Source organism: Schistocerca serialis, chromosome 5 (assembly GCF_023864345.2).
Source record: "Schistocerca serialis cubense isolate TAMUIC-IGC-003099 chromosome 5, iqSchSeri2.2, whole genome shotgun sequence".
Lineage (NCBI taxonomy): Eukaryota > Metazoa > Arthropoda > Insecta > Orthoptera > Acrididae > Schistocerca > Schistocerca serialis.
In genome coordinates, this window is record NC_064642.1 from 833,194,571 (window position 1) to 833,214,986 (window position 20,416).

Sequence of the window (20,416 nt, forward strand, 5' to 3'; positions counted from 1 at the left end):
GACAAGCAGCACTGCGTGAAATAACCGCAGAAATAAATGTGGGATGCACGACGAACGTATCTGTTAGGACGATGCAACGAAATTTGCCGTTAACTGCAGACGACCGACGCGAGTACCTTTGCGCCTCTCTTGGGCTTCTGACCGTATCGGATGCACCGTATTCGACTGGAAAACCGTGGCCTACTCAGCTGAGTCTCGACTTCAGTTGGTGCGAACTGACGGTGGCATCCGAGCGTGGCGCAGGCCTAACGAAGCCGTGAACCCAAGTTGTCAACAACACTATCCACAAGCTGGTAGTGACTCCAGAATGCCTTGGGCTGTGGGCTGTGTTCACGTGGAAGGGACTCGGTCCTGTGGTCCAACTGAAACGATTATTGACTCGGAATGCTAAAAATTTGTATCTGATTACAACAGGGAGTCTTGTATGATATACCGTTTTCTTAGTTTCGTAATTACCCACGGGGAATGTTTAAAAATTGGGCTTCGATCCTGAGATGTCAATTGTTTTTTCAACACATCGAAGTTGGGGGACAGCGTCTGAAATTGGTAATCTTCAGTGACCAAACAGCAATGGAAAGACTGAAAAAAATGGTTCAAACGGCTCTGAGCACTATGGGACTTAACATCTCAGGTCATCAGTCCCCTAGAATTTAGAACTACTTAAACCTAACTAACCTAAGGGCATCACACACATCCGTGCCCGCGACGGATTCGAACCTGCGAGCGCAACAGTCGCGCGGTTGCAGACTGAAGCGCCTAGAACGCTCGGCAACTCCGGCCAGCAAAAGACTGAAAAAACTGTGATTTCTCTTTGTGTCTAAGTCTACAGCTATGAAGAAATAGTTTTTCTCGCATAGTCGAAATTGCCCATTCGTGGAGTACTGAGAAAATTTCGTCGAGTGCAATACAGATTAGCAGAAAAAATTATTTGATTTTATTTAATAGTTCTAGCGACGAGTTTTCCACTCGAAGGGAAGGACTGATAGCAACGAAATAGAGAATAGATAGGAGTCTGCTGCTAAGGTGGCACAGCTAGAGTAGCGTACGTGTGACGTCAGGCAGCAGCAGCCGACCGATACAGACCAGCAACAGGGAAGTAACCGCTTTTGTGACATTTACCAGTTCCTAACAAAGAGCGAGTTTCAATATTTCATCTGTGTGCTTTAGTAGTTTAGTTTGTCGAGTTTCTGCGTGTAAATTTAATATCTAATACCCACAGTTCCTGCGATTTCGTCAGGGTCTACAGTAGAGTTGCGCAGCACGTGCCGATAGTCTGTCTGTCTGCATAGTTTAGTTTTCGACGATCTGTACAGAGACTGCGATTGCTGTGTGCGGATGCGGGCCGAGTTGGTGACACTTCGCTCTCAGCTTCGGGCTGTGATGGCTTCGGTCACGGTGCTTGAGGCTGCAGTGGATGGACACCACTGCTGTGGGCCGGCCGTGGGGATCCAACGGACGTCCAGCACCTCCGAGTCCTCTTATCGGTCCTCACCGGTGGCCAACCCAGATACTGCTCACACTGAGGCTGACCCCCCACCTCTGGTCGAGTGGGAGATCGCCCCGGGACGAAGCAGGCGGCGAAAAACTTCCCTGCCGGCCGCACGTAAGGCCTCCCCGGCTTGTCTGACGAACAGGTTCCAGGTGCTGTCTGTGGCTGACACTGTCGCTGAGCTAGATGTTGTCGCCTGTCCTGTTTCAGAGGAAACCACTCAGCCTGCAAGATCCGGGCAATCACAGAGGGTGGGATTATTCGTAGTTGGGATCTCCAGCGTTAGGCACGTTATGCGGCTTTTTAGGGACTTTGCTGACAAGAAGGGAAAGAAAACCAATGTGCACTCCGTGTGCACACCGGGAGGAGTCGTTCCAGATGTGCAAAGGGTCCTCCCGGATGCCATGGAGAGTACAGGCTGCAGCCAACTGCAGGCGGTTGCTCACGTCGGTACCAATGATGTATGTCACTTTGGATCAGAAGAGATTCTCTCTGGTTTTGAGCGGCTAACTGAAGTGGTAAAGGCTGCCAGTCTCGCTAGCGGGATGAAAGCACAGCTGACCATTTGCAGCATAGTCGACAGGACCAATTGCGGACCTCTGGTAAAGAGCCGAGTGGAGGGCCTGAATCATAGGCTCAGACGGTTCTGTGAGCGTGAAGGCTGCAGATTCCTCGACTTCCGCCAATGGGTGGTTGGGTTTCAGGTTCCGCTGAATTGGTCAGGCGTCCACTATACGCAGGAGGTGGCTGCACGGGTAGCAGGGGCTATGTGGCGTGGACTGGGCGGTTTTTTAGGTTAGAGGGTCTCGGGAAAACGCAAGAGGGGCTTCAGTCACAAGGATTTCTCATACACAAACAGCAGTTGACCGGCGTTGCCTGGTGAAACGTTGTTGTGATGCCTCGTGTGAGGAGGAGAAATTCATACCATCACGTTTCCGACTGTGATAAAGGTCGGATTGCAGCCTATCGCGTTTGGGGTTTATCGTATGGTGACATTGCTGCTCGCGTTGGTCGAGATCCAATGACTGTTAGCAGAATATTGAATCGGTGGGTTCATGAGGGTAATACGGAACGCCGTGCTGGATCTCAACGGCCTCGTAACACTAACAGTCGAGATGACAGGCATCTTATCCGCATGGCTGTAACGGATCGTGCAGCCACGTCTCGATCCCTGAGTCAACAGATTGGGACGTTTGCAAGACAACAACCATCTACACTAACAGTTCGACGACGTTTGCAGCAGCCTGGACTATCAGCTCGGAGACCATGGCTGGGTTACCCTTGACGCTGCATCACAGACAGGAGCGCCTGTGATGGTGTACTCAACGACGAACAACGAATGGCAAAACGTCATTTTTTCGGATGAATCCAGGTTCTGTTTACAGCATCATGTTAGTCGCATCCGTGTTTGAGACATCACGGTGAACGCACATTGGAAGCGTGTATTCGTCATCGTCATACTGGCGTTATCACCCGCCGTGATGGTATGGGGTGCTATTGGTTACACGTCTCGGTCGCCTCTTGTTCGCATTGACGACACTTTGAACAGTGGACGTTACATTTCAGATGTGTTACGACCCGTGGCTCTACCCTTCATTCGATCCCTGCGAAACCTTACATCTCGGCAACGGCCTTGCCGCAGTGGATACAGCGGTTCCCGTGAGATCACCGAAGTTAAGCGCTGTTGGGCATGGCCGGCAGTTGGATGGGTGACCATCCAGCCGCCATGCGCTGTTGCTATTTTTCGGGGTGCACTCAGTCTCGTGATGCCCATTGAGCTACTTGACCGAATAGTAGCGGCTTGGGTCAAGCATACCATCATAACGACCGGGAAAGCGGTGTGCTGACCCCACGCCCCTCCTATCCGCATCCTGCTCGGAGGTCGGATGGTCCCGGTAGGCCACTCGTGGCCTGAAGACGGAGTGAAACCCTACATTTCAGCAGGATAATGCACGACCACATGTTGCAGGTCCTGTACGGGCCTTTCTGGATACAGAAAATGTTCGACTGCTACCCTGGCCTGCACGTTCTCCAGAACTCTCACCAACTGAAAACGTCTGGTCAATGGTGGCCGAGCAACTGGCTCGTCACAATACGCCAGTCACTACTCTTGATGAACTGTGTTACCGTGTTGAAGCTGCATGGGCAGCTCTACCTGTACACGCCATCCAAGCTCTGTTTGACTTAATGCCTAGGCGTATCGAGGCCGTACTGGATACTGATTTCTCAGGATCTACGCACACAAATTGCATGAAAATGTAATCATATGTCAGTTCTAGTATAATATATTTGTCCATTGAATACCAGTTTATCATCTGCATTTCATCATGGTGTAGCAATTTTAATGGCCAGTAGTGTAGAAAGCACTGATGCTCAAATCGTTATAGGCACTGAAAGCTGGCTGAAGCCGGATATACGCTCAGCGGAAATTTTTGCGAACAACCTAACGGTGTTCCGAAAGAATAGACTAAACATGGTTGGCAGTGGCGTGTTTGTTCCTGTTAGAAGTCGTTTAACTCGTCGTGAAAGTGAAGTAGATACTTCCTGTGAGTTAGTATGCGCAGAGGTTATTGTTGGCAACCGGGATAAAATAATAATAGGATCCTTTTACCGACCTCCCAATTCAGATGATACAGTTGCTGAAAGGTCCAAAGAAAACTTGAGTTTGATTTCAAACACGTAACCGACTCATACGATAATAGATGGTGGTGACTTTAATTTACCCTCGATTTGTTGGCGAAAATATGTGTTTAATTCCGGAGGTACGCAAAAAATATTACCTGAAAATTATTTCGAGCAGTTAGTTCATGAGCCCACGCGAATAGTAAACGGTTGGGAAGACACACTTGACCTCTTAGCAACAAATAATCCTGGATTAATAAAGAGTATCAAAACCGATTCAGGGATTAGTGAACACAGGGTTGTAGCAATATTGAATATAGTAATCCCCAAATCCTCGAAAAATAAGCGAAAAATATACCTATTCAAAAAATCAGATAGAAATCCACCTGACGCCTTCCTGAGAGACAATCTCCACTCATTCCAAATTAATAATATAAGTGTAAACCAGGTGTGGCTTGAATTCAAAGAAATAGTATCGGCAGCAATTGAGACACTTATACCAAATAAATTAACAAACGACGGAGCTAATCCTCCTTGGTACACAAAACGGGTTAGAACACTGTTGCAGAAACAGCGAAACAAACATGATAAATCCAAACAGACGCAAAATCCCCAAGATTGGCGATCTTTTACAGAAGCTCGAAATTTAGCGCAGACTTCACTGCGAGATGTTTATAACAGTTTCCACAACGAAACTTTGTCTGGAAATCTGGCAGAAAATCCTAAGAGATTCTGGTCGTATGTGAAGTAAATTAGCGGCAAGAAACAATCAAGGTCTTCTCTGCGCGATAGCAATGGAGATACTATCGAAGACAGCGCTGCCAAAGCAGAGTTACTAAACACAGCCTTCCGAAATGCCTTCACAAAAGAAGACGAAGTAAATATTCCAGAACTCGAATCGAGAACAGCTGCCAACATGAGTAACGTAGAAGTAAATATCCTCGGAGTAGTGAAGCAACTTAAATCACTTAATAAAAGCAAGTGTTCTGGTCCAGACTGTATACCAATTACGTTCCTTTCGGAGTATGCTGATGCATTAGTTGCATACTTAACAATAATATACAACCGTTCGCTCGACGAAAGATCCGTACCCAAAGACTGGAAAGTTGCACAGGTCACACCAACATTCAAGAAAGCTAGTAGGAGTAATCCACGAAATTACAGGCCCATATCGTTAACGTCGATATGCAGGAGGATTTTTGAACATAAATTGTGTTCAAAACTATGAATTACCTCGAAAAAAACTGTCTATTGACACACAGTCAACATGGGTTTAGAAAACATCGTTCCTGTGAAACACAACTAGCTCTTTATTCAAATGAGTGATGAGTGCTAGTGACGAGAGATTTCATATCGAGTCCGTATTTCTGGATTTCCGGAAGGCTGTTGACACTGTACCATACAAGCGGCAGGTAGTGAAATTGCTTTCATCCATAAGAACGCAATTTCAAACCAGTCACGTATTTGTGGAATTCTGTCGAAATCCGCGTACTATCGTCTCAGTTACGTGACTGGATTTGTGATTTCCTGTCAGAGAGGTCACAGTTCGTAGTAACTGACGGAAAGTCATCGAGTAAAACAGAATTGTTTTCTGGTGCTCCCCAAGGTAGTGGTATAGGCCCTTTGCTGTTCCTTATCTATATAAACGATTTGGGAGACAATCTGAGCAGCCGTCATAGGTTACTTGCAGACGACGCTGTCGTTTATCGATTAATAAGATCATCAGAAGATCAAAACAAATTGCAAACCGATTTAGGAAAGATATCTGAATGGTGCGAAAATTGTCAGTTCACCCTAAATAACGAAAAGTGTGAGGTCATCCACATGAGTGCTAAAAGGATTTCGTTAAACTTCGGTTACACGATAAATCAGTCTAATTTAAAAGCCTTAAATTCAGGTAAATACCCAGGCACTACAATTGTGAACAACTTAAATTGGCAGGACACCTAGAAAATGTAACAGATCTACTAAAGAGAATGCCTACACTACGCTTGTCCGTCCTCTTTTAGAATACTGCTGCGCGGTGCGGGACCCTTACCAGACAGGACTGCGGAGTACATCGAAAAAGTTCAAAGAAGGGTATCACGTTTTGTATTATCGCGAAATATGGGAGAGAGTGTCACAGAAATGATACAGGATTTGGACTGGACATCATTAAAAGACATGCCATTTTGCGTTGCGACGGACTCTTCTCACGAAATTCCAATCACCAACTTTCTCCTCCGAATGCGAAAATATTTTGTTGACAGCGACCTACATAGGGAGAAACGATCACCACGATAAAATAAGGACCGAGCGAGGTGGCGCAGTGGTTAGCACACTGGACTCGCATCCAGGAGGACGACGATTCATTCCCGCGTCCGGCCATCCCGATTTAGGTTTTCCGTGATTTCCCGAACTCGCTCCAGGCAAATGCCGGGATGGTTCCTTCGAAAGGGCACGGCCGACTTCCTTTGCTAATCCGATGAGACCGATGACCTCGCTGTCTGGTCTCCTCCCCAAAAACCAAGCAAGCAAGATGAAATAAGGGAAATCAGAGCTCGTACTGAAAGATTCGTTGCTTTTGTTCCTTTCGCGCGCTATACGAGATTGGAGTAATAGAAAATTGTGAAGGTTGTTCGATAAACCCTCTGCCAGGCACTTAAATGTGATTTGCAGAGTATTCATGTAGATGTAGATATAGACGTGACGCACTCGATACGTCATGCCGCTGGACTCGAGGTTCGAATCCCCGTCTGGCCCACGGGATTTACTGTTTTATCGCGGTTTCCCAACACCGCTTACGGCGAATACCCGGATTCTTCCTATGCAAACGACTGGGCTGTACTCAAATGATAGCAGTGAGGCCGCAGTGTAGAAGTTCAGGGTCCAAAGACAGGCGCACGTCATGAGGATGTTCGTGTAGACCACCCGCACCGCTTTCTGAGATTAGAGCAGTCTGACGGAGACGACACTGCGACGTGGTGTCTCGATAAACACGCCAGTAAATTCACGACCACAGCGCGGCCCTCTGCATCACTCGGTCTTAAGCCAGTCGCGTATTTTTGGAATGCTGTCGAAATCCGCGTACGATGGATGCTACACGAGAATGATTGTGGATAGCAAGGTGTGTGAATAGTATTTCCCTCCACAACGATTCAAACACGTCGTGTAGTCCATGCCTCGACATGTTACTGCAGTTTTGGGAACTAACGGATGAATGACTCACTCCTATACACTCTGTAGTTAAATAACTCTTTAGAGTGTGTGTGGACAAAGGTTTTTTCGAGTTACTTTTCGTCGACCAAGCAAAGCCTCTGGCTGTGTAGAGACAGCACTTCCAGAATAATGGACTTGTACGGCACTAGAAATAACAGCCTCAAACTCGGAATTTTGACGATCTAACGTGCCAATTTGACAGAATTTAGTGCGATAACACTTAGTAGGACATCCAGTAACTCTGTCAATCAGTACCGAGCCGAATGACTGCTTGTGAAAGAGTCAGAGGTTGACCAACGAGCCGGCCGCGGTGGCCGTGCGGTTCTGGCGCTGCAGTCCGGAACCGCGAGGCTGCTACGGTCGCAGGTTCGAATCCTCCCTCGGGCATGGGTGTGTGTGATGTCCTTAGGTTAGTTAGGTTTAAGTAGTTCTAAGTTCTAGGGGACTTATGACCTAAGATGTTGAGTCCCATAGTGCTCAGAGCCATCTGACCAACGCGTTATTGTCATGATCAGTTTGTGAAGTTCTTTCTTTTGCATAAATCATTCATTTTTTCTGGAATTGAAATCATTTTTTGTCTGTACATCTACAGCTACACGATTACCCTGCAATTCACAAATAAGTGCCTGGCAGAGGGTTCATCGGACCACCTTTAAGCTGCTTCTCTACCGTTGCATTCTCGAACAGCGTGCGGGAAAGACGGACACTGCAGCCGTTGTGTGCGTGCTCTGGTTCCTCTCGTTTTATCACGAACACCTTTTCTCCCCATGTAGGTGGCCGCCAATGAAACACTTTCACACTCTGATGATTGAAATTTCACGAGAAGGTCTTGCCGCAACAAAAAGAGCCTTTGTTTAATGATTACCTACCCCACTTTGGTTATCATATCCTTGGCACACTCTACCATATTTCACGATAAATGCATAACGCCTTACCCTTCTTTGGGGTTTTTCGATATACTCCGGCAATCCTATCTAATGCGGATCTAAGTGTCATAGTCTTTCGTTTGGTTTCCCCACAACATAATCTGTGTGATCATTCCTGTTTAAGTCATTCGTAATTGGAAGCCCAAAGTAGTTCGTTGAGTTCACAGAGCTTAGACTGATGTGGTTCCTTTCAGCACTCGTGTGGACGACTTAACAATTTTAATTATTGTCGACAGTCACTTTCTCCAATTTGCAATTCGTTTCCATCATTTGATTACTTTACAAGACGGTAAATGACAGCATCATCTGTAAACAATCTGAGAGGGCTGCTCGCATTACCTTCTAAATCGTTTACATGGATCAGTAAGAGCAGAAGGTCTTTAATACCTCTTGGGACAAAGCCAGTTACTTTTTCGCTTTCCGTCACTTACTACGAACTGCGACATTTCTGGCAGGAAATCACGAATCCAGCCCCACAACTCAGACAATACTTCACAGGCACGCTATTTGATTTTAAGTCCTTTGTGAGGAAGGATGGCCTTCTGGAAATCTAAAAATATGCAATCAATTTGACGTCCCTTGTCGACAGCACTCATTACTTCGCGAGAGTACGGGACTAGTTGTGTTTCACAAAAACGATATTTTCTGAAACCGTGTTGGCTACTTGTCAATAAATTCTCTTCTTCTCGGTAATTCATAATGCTCGAACACAGTGTAAGTTCCAAAATCCTAGTAGTGCAAATCGATGTTAGTATTTGGGTGTGTAATTTAGCAGATTGTTACTATTTCCTTTCTTGGGTAGTGGTATGACTTGCGGAACTTTCTAGGCTTTGGGTACTGATCCTAGGGTTTCATTGTGGAAACTATTAAAAGCACCTCACATCGAAGTTCGTTTTAATTTCGAGCCGCTGAAAAACTTCGCCAATTTTGGAGATCGTGCTTTCTTTTACATTTAAATTGCTTTTTTCGTTGCTTCTGCAACACTGTTCTGACCAGTTTTGTGTACCATCTCCTACTGATTTATCTGGTATACATTTCTCTGAATTGCCGTCGATATTACTTCTTTAGCCGGCCGAAGTGGCCGTGCGGTTAAAGGCGCTGCAGTCTGGAACCGCAAGACCGCTACGGTCGCAGGTTCGAATCCTGCCTCGGGCATGGATGTTTGTGATGTCCTTAGGTTAGTTAGGTTTAACTAGTTCTAAGTTCTAGGGGACTAATGACCTCAGCAGTTGAGTCCCATAGTGCTCAGAGCCATTTGAACCATTTTTTATTACTTCTTTGAAAATAAACAACAGGTGTGCGCCTACATAGTCAGATTGGAAGGAGTGGAGACTGTCTCTTAGGAAGGTTTCAAGCGAATTTTTATCTCCCTTTTTAAATAGATGTATTATGCGTATGTTCTGGATGCGCTTGTACGTCACAGTATACAATCTAGGTACACCAAGCTTGTGGTCACTAATCCCTGTATGTCACGATGCACTATACTTGGTCAGGATTTTTTGTTGCTAAGATCATGACTGTTTCCGCAACCACTTATACTTCGAGTGGGCTCCTGAACTAGTTGTTCTGATAAAGCCTTCGGTACCATTATGGACGACGATTTGTGCCCACTACAGAAGTTAAACATGTATTTTCGCCAACTTATAGAGGGCAGATTGAAATCACCACAACCTGTAATTGTATGAGTGCTGTGCCTGTTTGAAATGAGCTCCGTTTCCTTTGAATTCTTCAGTAACTGTATCATCAGAGTAGGGGATGTCGGTAAAAGAAACCAATTATTAATTTATTCCGGTTGCCAAATATACCATCTACTCATGCAAGTCACAGGAAAGATATGCGAGGGCTATTCAGAAAGCAGGGAACGTTTCCGTCTGACGCCGATCGCGTATATTTTGGTATGTGCATGCTGGGCAGCTCAGTCGGAATCCATCCGTGACAGTGGGAAAGTGTCTGCGAGTCTCGTTTTTTCGATATTCGAATTTGAAATGTGCGCTGCAATCGAAAATCCCGCCAGTTGTGAGGTGCGGTCTGTGATAGGGTTTTTGTTGGCAAAAAACCTAAAACCTATGGAAATTTATCGTGAACTGTGCGAAGTGTACGAAAACAACGTAATGAGTGAATGTTCCGTCCGTAAATGGTGCATTCGGTTTAAAAATGGCCGAACCAAAGTTCATGATGAAGAGAAGAGTGGACGCGCGAGCATTGTGACTGACGATGGTGTCGCTGAAGTTAAAACGATTCGTGGAAACAGTCGCTTCACAATAACGGAGCTTTAACTTTCTTTTCCACAAGTGTCATGGATTTTGTTGTTTGAAATTGTCACTCAAAAACTAGGCTACCACAAATTTTGTGCGGGATGGGTGCTTACAAAGCACCATAAAGAACAGCGAATGGGGGCAACGTTGACATTTCTGGAGGCCTACCATAAACATGGTGGTTCATTACTATATCGAATTGTAACCGGTGACGAGACTTGGGTGAAACACGTCATTTGCCAGACAAAATTACAGTCCATGGAGTTCCCCAAAATCCAAGAAGATGTTTGCAAACTTGTCAGTAAGGGAGTTCATGGCGACAGCGTTTTGGGACAGGCAAGGTGTGCTTCTTATTGATTTTCTCGAACGTGGAGCAACCATAAATTCTGTCCGGTACTGTCAAACTTTGCACAGCCTTAGAAGAGCAGTTCAAAACAAACGCCGAGGAAAGCTGACGTCCAAAATTTTGTTCTTGCACGACAATGCCCGATCTCACACGGCAAACCGTGTTGTGTCTAGACAAGACAGCCTAGACACAATGAGAGGAAGCCGAAAGGCACGCGCTAAGTTAAAGCAGGAGGGCGTGAGGTCTGAAACAGGATACGTAATGAATGCTATAAAGAAAAGTACGTAGCTTCTGGAATACTTAACTTTAATCCATCCTTTTGGTACATCTGGAGATTGTGGCGATACAAGTGAGACTCTTTAGATACATGCAATGTTACTAATGGCGCCTTGCTAGGTCGTAGCCATTGACTTAGCTGAAGGCTATTCTAACTATTGGCTCGGCAAAGGAGCGAGGCTTCGTCAGTATAGTCGCTAGCTACGTCGTCCGTACAAGTGGGGCGAGTGCTATCCCGTATCTCGAGACCTGCCTCGTGGTGGCGCTCGGTCTGCGATCACACAGTGGCGACACGCGGGTCCGACATGTACTAATGGACCGCGACCGATTTAAAGCTACCACCTAGCAAGTGTGGTGTCCGGCGGTGACACCACAAACCGCACTAAAGAACTCCGTAATTCATTCAAATGGGAGATTTTCCTTTATCTGCCCTGCAGCCCTGATCTTACTCCAAGCGACTTCCACTTGTTTGCCAAGATGAAGAACTGACGTGCAACGCAGCACTTTGATGACGACGTAGAACTCCAGCCGGGCGTGACTCACTGGCTGAAGTGTCACGCGGCAGAATTTTATGACGAAGATCTTTCAAAGCTTGTCCATCGCCTCGATGTGTTTGGTGACTATGTGGAAAAATAGTTTGTCAGTCGCTCTTTCAGACGTATATAATAAAATGTATTTCCTGTAGTTCGTTTTTTTTAATGCCAAAACATTCCCTATTTCCTGAATAGCCGTCGTACTTCAGTTCACTTTAAATAAACACTACTGACAGCAATTGATACTCCAGCACCAGTTGTATTTCATCTATCCCTTCTGAGCGCGGTTAGAGACTTTGTAAAAATTTCGGCAGGACTCATTTCTGCATTTAGCTTGCTCTCCGCCGCTATAACTACTTGAGATTCAGCATGTGGAATAAGTTTCTTTCCTAATGCAGCTATGGCAGTTTGCAATTGCAATATCGATTGTTGCTATGTGCACCATTTCCTGTATTTATTCTGCCCTCTTTGAAACTGAAGCCTTTTCAGTTCTTTTCTGAGCCGCTCTAACCTAAAAAACCGCCCAGACAGCCCCAGTGACCTGTGTAATCCCTTTCTTTGTGTAGTGGATCACTGACCTACTCCATGGAACCCGGAAACCAACCACCCAATGACGCATGTCGAGGAATCTGCAGCCCCCAGCTCTGTACAGAAGGACCACAGTAAGTTCTGTCGACAATGCTGCAAATGGTGAGCTCCGCCTCTATCTCGCAGGGCAGTCTTTACCACTGCAGCTAGCCAGCCGAAACCAGAGAGGATTTCTTCTGATCCAAAGCGACACACGTCATTAGTACCAACATGAGCTACCATCTGCAATTGGCTACACCCTGTGCTCTTTATGGCATCTGGAAGCATCCATTACACATCTGGAACGACTCCATATACAGATTGCACACTGTAGCCCTTGCCCCTTCTTGGCAGCCATATCCCTAAGGGGGCCCATTATGCGCCTAACGTTGGAGCTCCCAACTACAAGTAAAACCGCACTCTGTGAATGCCCAGATCTTGTGGCCCGAGAGGCTTCCTCTGTAATGAGGCGAGCGACTTGATCTGTCTTGGTGACTTTGTGAACGCAAAACCTGTTCCTCAGACGAACTGGGGAGGCCCTTCTATTGGACCCCTGGAAAGTCGCTACTGCAAAACATTGGAAAGGCCTATCAGTCGACTGCAAGTGAGGGGCCAACCTCAGTGTGGGCAGTACCCAGAAGCTAGACCGATCGGGGGACTCGGGGGACGTGCCAGGCGTCGCTCGGATCTCCTTGTGCAGCCCCCACAAGCTGCGTGAGTGAAGCCAATGGCGGCTGAAGCTGTGAGCTAAGGGTCGCCAACTGAGCTCTCAGCTAAACACAGCAGTCACAGTTCCTACCCGTGCTAAAGACAGCCTGATAAATAAACAAACATGCACGAAATACTGGAGCTGCAGCTAAAGACCACTGATGAAATTTAAGCTATGTCGCTTCTTAGGAGAGGCTGTGTCAACATACACTACATGTACATTACATCTATCGATTTTCAATTAGTGATAAATTGCATACAATAATGTATTTGTTAAGGTATCGTATGGATTGTGTACCTGAAATATATTTCAGAAAATTCTATTTTTCATTTTTTGAAATTATAATATTCGAGAACGCCCATACGATAGTTTGTAGGGGTAGGGGCCCACCGGGGGAGTGGAGTATGAAGTACTTTTAATAATTTGGAAAACGAATGGCGACTTGTAAGCAACCATAAAACAGTTCCAGTTCCGACACTATCAGAAACCGGCGTAATACCGACTTTTAAATCATTGTCCTGAAAGAAAAACACCTGACTACACTGTTTGTCTTCCTTTCCTAGAGAGCTAGGGGGAAGGCTGGGGGCGCGTCCGCTCCTTGTCCTTGAGTAAAGCCGCCCTTGTTAATGTATGACTTGTTACTACTGCAGAACAAAGCTATTAGAGAAATTAACCACTGGTTCCTCATATGAGGCGCTCTGTAAACTTGCTGGTCAGTGTTCAGGTCGTGGTCATAGTCTTTTGTCTTTCAATCGATATTTTTTCGGTGTATCTGATAATATTCTGATAAACAGAATACTTTTTTTCCCTTTTTTGAAGCAAACTATCATCATCATTGGGCTGTCTGCCTTGCGACAAGTTTTGATTGTATGGCCCTCCATGCTTCTCTTCCTCTTCATTCTTCGGTACCCTCCTTACGGCCTGCTGACATCATCCAGCATCTGGAACCTTCTTCTGCCCTTCCCCCCCTTTCCCGGAACTAAACAATCAGTTGCCTCTACTAGAAAGCAATCTCTTCTTAGATTGTGGCCAGTCCAGTTTAGTTTATTGTACTTCACCATCAGCAGCCTCTTCCGTTCTTCTCCAACTACCCTCAGTACTTCTTCATTCCTGACTTTGTCAGTCCAGTTGATCTTCTCCATTCTACGCCATGTCCACATTTCACAAGCTTCAATTCTCTTCTCATCCTGCTTTCTCAAAGTCGACGTTCCTGTTCCAGACAAGGCCACGCTCCATATTAAGCACTTAACCAGTTGCTTTCTTAATTCCTTGTTTAAACAACTAGCTGGGAGTCTTCTCTGCTTTTGGAGTGCCTCGTTCGGCCGAGCCATTCTCACTTTGATATCTTGTTGGCAATCCGTGACAAAACATCGGAAGATGTAATTAATAACCAGATAAGTATATATAATATATTGACAGTTATTTTCATCATGATACAATGTACAAAAATACACCTAAAGCATATTATTGCGTAATCCTAACTGAACCTCTATTCGTGAGTGTTCTCAGTCAGTGGAGTGAAACTAATTATAGAAACAGGCAAAACTTGATTATTTCTTGCGGCCTGTGCAACAGGCGAACGAAATCTCTCCGCGGTGTGCATATTTTCCGTACATTGTCAGTGGAAAACATATACACTATGTCATCAAAAGTATCCGTACACCCCCCAAAACATACGTTTCTCATATTAGGTGCATTGTGGTGCCACCTACTGCCAGGTACTCCACGTCAGCGACATCAGTAGTCATCAGACATCATGAGAGAGCAGAATGGGGCGCTCCGCGGAACTCACGGACTTCGAACGTGGTCAGGTGATTGGGTCTCACTTGTGTCATACATCTATACTCCTAAACATCCCTAGGTCCACTGTTTCCGATGTCGTAGTGAAGTGGAAAGGTGAAGGGACACGTACAGCACAAAAGCGTACAGGCGCATACCTCGTCTGTTGACTGACAGACACGGGACACAATGTGGCGATCTGACGGCAGGGTGTGGGTATGGCGAATGCCTGGTGAACGTCATCTGCCAGCGAGTGTAGTGCCAACAGTAAAGTACGGAAGCGGTGATGTTATGGTGTGGTCGTGTTTTTCATGGAAGGGCCTTGCACCTCTTATTGTTTTGCGTGGCACTGTCACAGCACTGGCCTACATTGATGTTTTAAGCACCTTCTTGCTTCCCACTGTTGAAGATCAGTTCGGGGATGGCGATTGCATGTTTAAACGCGATCGAGCACCTGTTCATAGCGCACAGCCTGTAATGGACTGGCCTGCACTGATTCCTGACCTGAATCCTATAGAACACCTCTGGGATGTTTTGGAAAGCCGACTTCGTGCCAGACCTCACCGACCGACATCGATACCACTCCTCAGTGCAGCACACCGTCAAGAATGGGCTGCCATTTCCCAAGAAACGTTCCAGCACCTGATTCAACGTATGCCTGCGAGAGTGGAAGCTGTCATCGAGGCTAAGCGTGGGCCAACATCATATTGAATTCCGGCATTACCGATGGAGGGCGCCACGAACTTGTAAGTCATTTTCAACCAGATGTCCGGATACTTTCAGTCACGCAGTGTACGATTCGTGTTGTTAAAATCAGATATCAATTCGGATGCGTACAGAGGGAATAAAAGCGTATCTCGAAACACAGGTGTTGAGAACTGGTTATGGAGGAACACATAATTTTCTAGTGTGTAGTACGATTTTGAAATCGCGAAATGAAATTCTGTATCCAGAATGAGATTTTGACTCTGCAGCGGAGTGTGCGCTGATAGTATCCTTCGGAAAAAGTAAACATGACACGGTTGACAAAGAGAGGTATATTTCGATGGTGTCACCATCACGGTGCAGTTCGGTTGAGCGCCGTAATCTACGAGTCCCGTCGTACCGCGTCACGTATTCCGGTCAAAATACCTGTCAGTAGGTGAAGAAAAAATGCCACACTCGGAGGTCGGCATGCGATTGCTCATCCAGATTCGCGATAAAAATTTGTCTAGCAAAACCTATTCCCGCCCGCAGGTTTAACAGAAGTACCCCGTATGCGTGCAGCGTGGCCGGAGCGCCCCCCCCCCCCCCCCCCTCAACATCTCAACAACACCACCACTTTGCTGTCTTTCACCAAAGCGAAATTCATTGGCGTCCGAGTGGAAGTCTGGTGCGACTCCTCCACTGGTACCCTCTGACCCCTCATCCCCACCTCCCTCCGCCATTCAGTGTTTGACACATTGCATTCTCTAGCCCACCCCGGAAATAAGTCATCGACACGCCTCATGTCCGAACGATTTGTGTACGAGACACTAAGCACGATTCTCAGACCTGGGCCCGGAACTGCATCACCTGCAAGCGCAACAAAGTCGCCAGGCACACTGTTCCAAAAAAATGGTTCAAATGGCTCTGAGGACTATGCGACTTAACTTCTGAGGTCATCAGTCGCCTAGAACTAATTAAACCTAACTAACCTAAGGACATCACACGCATCTATGCCCGAGGTAGGATTCGAACCTGCGACCGTAGCGGTCGCTCGGCCTCAGACTGTAGCGCCCAGAACCGCACGGCCACTCCGGCCGGCACACTGTTCCACCTCTCCGCAAATTCGTCATTCCACCTAGCTTCTTCCGCCATGTACACCTGGACATCATCGGTCCTTTTCCCCCTCAGAGGGCTTGCGTTATGTTCTTTCTTGCATCGATCGTTTATCTCGACAGATAGAGGCCGTACCTCTCACCTACATAACCGCCAAAACCGTGGCTGAGGCTTTCGTTTCTTCTTGGATTTCCCACTTCGGTTGTCCCTGCTACTGTAACCACCAACCAGGGTCGGCAGTTTGAATCAGCACTCTTTGACCAACTCTGCCAGTTCTGTGGTATCAATAAATGATGCAGGAGTGCCTAAAACCCCGAGCAAACGGTCTGGCACAACGGTGGCATCGCACTCGCTGCTGTCACGACAGTCTTTTGACCGAGGCCCTCACGTGGGTACTTCTCCGTCTACGGTCATCGTGCAAACAGATGTCCAGATGTCGACGGCACCAGAAGTGAGTTCATCTATAATGAAAACCCTGTCCTCCCTGGGGAGCTTTTACAACCTACCTGCCCCGACAATCCCACCCCCCTTTCCGACTTCAAAAGCTAGACTGAACGCATTTTTCAAACATTTTCCTGACCCCCATCCAGCCACACTCCCTCCGGTCCTATGTACCCTCTGATCTTTCGTGCAAGTTACTTTTTCTCCACGACAACACTGTCTGGGCCCCACTCGCCACACCATATTCAGCTCTATACGAGGTCATAAACTGCACTGCTAACACGATGGACATGCAGTTAAAGATTCGCCACTCGCTGTTTCTCTCCACTGTATGAAGCTGGCACACCTCAACCCAGCGTCTTCGAAGCCCGACGACATCGTGCAGCCTCCTGGCACCGAGGACTCGCGATCGAGCTGTGACCCCTCAGAGCTGCCGCCGCAGCCCTCTTCCGAAAGTGTGTCTGTGCCACCATCGATGCTGTTCCTCAGATTCTCACCCTCTCTGTCTACCTCCTCTCCCCTACCCCCTCTAGTGGTTCTGCAAACCGACGTCCCACCCGAACGTGTGGAGGACATTAGCATACTCATCGACGACAACCACATCTTCATCTTGCTGCGGGACAACTCGCCCTACCCAACCGGGGATCCGGTTCGTCATTCGATCGCCAGCTCCCGCCTGCTCCCACATGGGGTCGACCACACACTCTTCCGAGCTACAGTAACCCCTCTGTGGAGCGTTACAGTCCCAATGTTGCCAGTCGATCACGTGGGGGACACAGTCCCCCCCTACACCGCTCCATTCTCACGCCTAGGCCGACGTATCTTTCGCCCACACCACCTACAGGAGTTCGACATCGACTTCCGAGCGTGGCTCCTGCCGCAACACACGGAGACGGACATGCACGTCACATCGCTGCCGTCTCCCTCACCACCTTCACCGCCGGACAAGCCCCCCTCCCACTGCGCTCGCTCAAACCGTGCGCCACACTGTGTGTGTGTGTGTGTGTGTGTGTGCATGATATTATCGCTACCGTGCGGGGGCGGGCAAGATGTTCTCAAGTGCGTTATGTCTCACTTATCTAATAGTGGGTTGCCACTGCCAGACCTCGGCTTTGCACTGCGCTCGTGTACTTTAGCGCTGACAAATCGACTGGAATGAGAAGAACTCGGGAATTTTATTATGCTCTCCTTCACGATCTTTATGCTAGTGCTAGAGAGTTATGCGTGTTCAAGGCGAAATAACTGTAACTCAAAAGATGGGACCTTTACTTTTTATCGATTTCAATCACGTGTTTGACCAAATTAGTCATGATTTTCTGTTGCGATTATTGACGACTGTTGTTTTTAATGAAGTTGTTGTTGTGGTCTTCAGTCCTGAGACTGGTTTGATGCAGCTCTCCATGCTACTCTATCCTGTGCAAGCTTCTTCATCTCCCAGTACCTACTGCAACCTACATCCTTCTGAATCTGCTTAGTGTATTCATCTCTTGGTCTCCCTCTACGATTTTTACCCTCCACGGTGCCCTCCAATGCTAAATTTGTGATCCCTTGATGCTTCAAAACATGTCCTACCAACCGATCCCTTCTTCTAGTCAAGTTGTGCCACAAACTTCCCCCCAATCCTATTCAATACCTCCTCATTAGTTACGTGATCTACCCACCTTATCTTCAGCATTCTTCTGTAGCACCACGTTTCGAAAGCTTCTATTCTCTTCTTGTCCAAACTAGTTATCGTCCATGTTTCACTTCCATACATGGCTACACTCCATACAAATACTTTTAATGATAAAATGTTCAAATGTAAATTCCTAAGGGACCAAACTGATGAGGTCATCGGCCCCTAGACTTACACAGTACTTAAACTAAGTTATGCTAAGAACAACACACAGACCTATGCCCGAGGAACGACTCGAACCTTCGGCGGGAGGGGCCGTGAAGTCCGTGACATGGCGCCCTCAAGCCGCACGGCCACTCCGCACGGCGCTTTAATGAAACCACACGACAAATGTTCACCTGTCTTGTTCTTCTCTCGCTGCTCTACAACCTATGATGAGTCTTGGCCTCTTCAACTATCCCCTTTCATTTACCCCAGTCCCTTGCCAGCATTTTGCAGTTCCTGTAGCCCTTCTTCCGAAGATCTTCTATGACTCAGTCCTCCCATCTAGTTTTCGATCTACCACGTTCTCTCTGACCTCCTGGTTTTCCTTGTAAAATCTTTTTTGGTATTTCAGTATCATTCATCCACGGCACGTGTCCAGCCCACCTCGGCCTAGATGACTTTGCAGTTCTTCGAACAGGCCGGTGTTTGTAGATGGCGTACAACATGGTTGTATCTCCTGCTCCATCTTCCCCTTTCCCAACTTGGACCGACGATGCTGCTGAGCAGCCTCCTCTCGAACGCTTCCAGCGACTCGGCATCCTTTGCTCTCAGAGCCCAGGCTTCAGACGCGTATGTAAGCAAGCACTGGCCCGATCAGTGCTTTGTGAATGGTTAGTTTTGTGGTCCTAGTCAGGAGCCTTCAACATAGAAGCTTTGTTAAGGCGAAATCAGCTTTATTAGCTGCAATTTGTCTCTGCTTTATTTCATACGAGGTATCATTTAGGCTGGTTACAATCAAACCCAGGTCTTGAAATGATCGACTCTTTCACGGTATAACTATCTATCGTTATTTAGTCTGACATGTTCTCACTGTGCACATGCTCAGCAGGTAGATATTTTGTTTTCTACTCACTGATATTTAGTCATATATTCCTGCTGGTCTGTTCAAATGCAGTGAATGTCTCTTCCATTGCCGTCAGAGTTCTTGCTACTACGTCGATGCCATCCGCATAGGCCAGTATCTGCACGGATTTATGAAAAATCGTTTCCTATTCGGCGACATTGAATAGGAGTCATACCATCTTGTCATACCCCATTTTTAATTTCTAAAGTATTGGACAACATTCCTCCAATTTTAAGCAACCTTGCGTTTCTCTCATTATCATTCTTACTACCGTTATCAGCATTTTGAAATACCCAATTCACCTAGAGCTTAATGTAGTTGCTCCCGATCTATACCACCGTACGCTGCTTTGAAATCAGTAAAAAGATTCCGACCCCATATTCCTTTGCCTTTTCCAGAATTTGTCTCAGGGTAAATATCAGGTCGATAGTTGACTTAATGGGGATAAATCCACATTGGTACGACTCCGTTTCCGTCAGTATTATTGGAAGGAGTCGGTCGTACAGTACGTTATAGAGGATTTTACATCCCAATTTAAGCAGTATGATCCCCCCGTAGTTACAGCATTCCATCTGGTCTCCTTCTTATAATAAGGCATACAGTCCCCTTTGTCCATGTTTGAGACCTTTTTTTTTTTTTCTTCCCATGTTAGATTAGCCAGTTTCAGGATGTTCATTTCCAATTCAGAGCCTCCTTGTTTGAAAAGTTCTGCTGGAATGCCGCCTTCTTGTTCTTTAATTTCCTCATTGCAG

At 46.7% G+C, this 20,416-nt stretch overlaps 1 protein-coding gene and 1 pseudogene across 5 annotated transcripts in view; both read left to right on the forward strand.

Annotated features, from left to right (window-relative positions):
* Positions 1-20,416, forward strand: part of LOC126481546 (neurexin-1) — a 2,075,559-nt gene that overhangs the window by 1,839,857 nt on the left and 215,286 nt on the right. The gene's annotated exons all lie outside the window — the stretch shown is intronic.
* On the forward strand, positions 3,113-3,229 carry LOC126482418 (5S ribosomal RNA; annotated as a pseudogene).